The 3,729-nt window shown below is 35.1% G+C and overlaps 1 long non-coding RNA gene across 1 annotated transcript; it reads right to left on the reverse strand.

Moving 5' to 3' along the window:
- Positions 1 to 1,032: 1,032 nt before the first annotated feature.
- On the reverse strand, positions 1,033 to 1,528 carry LOC122144860. The gene is made up of 2 exons (XR_006159879.1): positions 1,355 to 1,528; positions 1,033 to 1,222 (listed from the first exon to the last, which is right to left on the reverse strand). It is a non-coding gene; the product is annotated as an uncharacterized LOC122144860 (long non-coding RNA).
- Between the last annotated feature and the right edge of the window lie 2,201 nt (positions 1,529 to 3,729).

A 3,729-nucleotide genomic window follows, 5' to 3' on the forward strand; every position in this document is an offset into this window, starting at 1 on the left:
TGCACCACTCTATTCAAGGTCATAGTAAAATAGAGTCAAATTAGAGTTTAATTTAAATAAAAATACTTTGCGCATCAAAAAGAGACTGAACACACAGGAAACCTTCAGCCACCATTGGATGCCTTTGTTGGGCCATTTGGGTGGACCTTACATTTTTATAAAACAGTTATTCCATTTGCCTGGCAAAGTTTCATAAAATAAACACTCTGCAACACAAATGAAATAATAAAACCAAGCAATGTGCTTCTTCAGTAATGTTTATAAGAATGGTTGGCAAGCAACATACAGATGCAATGGATCAGTAATACTGATGTAATGAGGTCACGGGTGCATGGTTCTAGAGTAATTTACAGTGGCTTTGAACATGGCTTGACCACTTGAAAACTGGATTGCTCATGACGTCATAAAAAATTAATCCATCAGATTGGCAATTTTTAACATCCTCATAAACTTGTATTTATTGCATATTTAAATCAATTTCTGCTACAAATACTAGATGTTCATGTTTAATATTTACTGCATTAATAAAGAAATATATATTTGTTTTTTGGTCAAAAACTAATCCTGCGTGGGTGATTTTAGGTCAATAGTTTGGCTGTCAGCCAGTTATGCCCTCTGCCAGTAGGGAAAATTAAGAATGCTGCTCTAACACTTCAGGTTGCTTCACCCTGACGGCAGTTTAGAATGAGTGAGCAATAATCCTAATCAAGAACAGAACTATCTATTTTAAGTTTTGTTTCAAAAAACATTTTTAAAAACTGTCTGTATATTTCATAAGAAATATATAACTTGTACAACAACTTGACAGTAAAGTTGAATCATCTATAGTCATTATGACAATAAATATGCCAAATCTGTAAGATAATAGGGTGAACTGTAATTCTCTACTCACCATAGACAGTAACATTGAATCTGTATTTGGTCTCGGTTCTGCTGCGTGTGTCTGCTTGTTGTACAAGTCCAGAGTCTGTGGTTCTGGTGTTTGTGATGGTCAGAGATCCAGTCTGATTGTTCAGCTTCAGTCTGTCTCTGAATCTCCCATCAGGCCCATCATGGATCACATGGATCACTCCATCGGTTTCAGCTATAAGAGGCCCGTTAGGTCCAAATGTCCACGTTATCATTTGACCTGTCTGTATTTTAGCAAGATCAGAGTTAAGAGTGACTGAATCTCCCTCCGTCCCTGACACTGACTTCACTTCATCTGAATCACCAAACACACCTGCAGAACAAACAGAAGCACTTTCTCAGTCACACACATAAAATGTTAGGTTTAATCAAGTTTTTATAAAGCTCGAACTTAAGTTCCACACAAATAACTTGAAACTATAAATCACAAATGTCTATAACTCACCAACCCAAATACAACAGCACAAACAGTAAAAAGCAAATGTGTTAAACATTTCTGTGGTCTGAAATAATTTCACACAAGTTTAAAAACCCATGAGTCTTATAGAGAGAAAAAAATGTTGTGTAGAGCTGTGTACAGAAAAGATGTTGACAATCTGAACTATTTACCAACTTCCTATAGACTGAATTAGATCATACCCCATGCCTTAAAGCACACATCCATTCTTCAAAACTCCACCCTCAAAGACCTGTCAGCCAATCTGAATGCACAAAATGACTGAAAGGTTTTCAAGTTTTCTGATTAAAACTTCTGAAACACTTTTTTGTTGTTGTTTGTTTTATGTTTACAGGGTACGCTGTTATTGTATCTTTAGAAAGGAATGAACAGCTTATTTAGACAAATATGACACTTGCACTGACTTTGCGTGACTGTCATATATCAACATTTTACCGGAACACTTCCGGATACAACGTAACACTGCATTCTGGGGAATGTAGTTAAATAAACAATGTTAACAAATACACAACAGCTGTCACAGAGACAAGTGTCAGGTCACCGTTTCAGTGATCTGAAATAGTCATCTGACTAGTGTAATATTATCATCTCACGTGTATGCTGATTTTCATGTTGAATGCTGATTGGCTATTGGCCCTCTTTGTGTGCAGGCACTTGTTTGGGGTGAGTGTGTGTGAGCTCTGAGTCTTGAGTTGACACTATTTGGTGTGACTACACAAGAATAATACAACTAGTAGTTATATTATATGTTTTATTCCAATAAAGATAATTAATTAAATTCTCTGAGCTACTTGTTTCTAGTAAACTCTAAAAAATGCTGTTAAATACCCAATTTGGGTTGTTTTTGCAGTTTAAATGTTTTGCCCGAACATGCTAGGCTGTTGTTTTCCCCTTAATAAAATAAAAACGCCACCATTGTATAAACATTATTATATTGCTAGGTTAAAAAAATTAAAAAATAAAATCACTTTAACAAAACATCTCATGGGTCCAAAACATTTGTTGCTTGGAATATATATTATGACATTATTGTAGACAAGCCTAAAAATACAGTTTGCAAGTTCCTAGCATTTTGTGCAAGAAAATGTATTCTTTTGAACTGGTTAGTTGATGAAACACCTTCTAGGACAGGGGTTTTCAACCTGTGGGGCGATTCGCGCTCGCACATTGTATTAATGTGCTTTCGCGCTACAATAATGCGCTCTCGACATTTGTCAGTGAAATAACGCCATAATTTCTATGCACGCCGCGCCCGCACACGTGTAAGGTGCACAAACAGATAGCCTTAGCCTTCTCAGACAGCAGGTGAATACCAATGGTTGTCTTGACAAGTATCCTTGTAAGCGCAGTCGGTTGTTTTGGGTGAACGTAAACAGTAAAGAAAATATCAAATTTACGTGTAACGGATCCGTGCATTTCTTATGTAAATAATGTTAATGAAAAAGATTAAAAGAAAAATTGTTAGATTGTTAGACAAACAATATGCCTTACATATTTGTACTCCAATATGACTCAAATATTTAAACCTCATTAAACAAATCCTCTAATAAAAACTTAACTTTAGGATGTGGTGTCCTAGCTGAAAACGTAAGTGGTAAAATATACATTACAATAGTCTTGTCTGAGAATGGAATTATTTATTAATGATACAAGACAAAGAACAGGGAAGCTTGATAGTGGATAGACTTTTTGAACACCCAAATTATGTTCTGCACTTTGACGACAAAACACTTATAAATAACTTCAGGCTCCCACAAAATGTAGTGCAAGAACTTCTCAAAACTTATCAAAATGTTTATTTTTGCATAACTGAAAGCAGGATGATTCCTCCATTTTAATCTCTAATCTTGGCTCATTTTAATTTCAGCTGCTTGCACATTGTTGGTTGATTGTTGGCTTGCTCACACCTGAAAGTTGATTACCAAATTCAGTGGATCAGATTAAGATTTAGAAATAAAATAAGATTTTGCAAGATAGGATAAGGATCCTATTTAAGATTTGTTTCTGTAATAAGTATTTTTGAAAAATCTGAAATTAACTTCAGATCTTTACTTAATGTCTGGACTACTCCCCCAGTCTCTCTGGTCAGAATGGGTGCTTAAGGGGATCATAACCTGAAAAATCAAATTATGCTCTTTTGACATATAAGAGGTCATTGTATTATACTTCAGACCTCAAAACCTTCCTTGAGGTTTACTGAATTTATTAAAACCAAGCTACAACAGTAATGTTACACTATTCCATAATCCATTGTGTAATGTCACAATGTGGAGGAAGTCAAGTCACCTTTATTTATATAGCGCTTTAAACAAAAAAGATTGTGTCAAAGCAACTGAACAACATTAATTAGGAAAACAGTGCGT

Source organism: Cyprinus carpio, unplaced genomic scaffold, assembly GCF_018340385.1.
Source record: "Cyprinus carpio isolate SPL01 unplaced genomic scaffold, ASM1834038v1 S000006787, whole genome shotgun sequence".
Classification (NCBI taxonomy): Eukaryota; Metazoa; Chordata; class Actinopteri; order Cypriniformes; family Cyprinidae; genus Cyprinus; species Cyprinus carpio.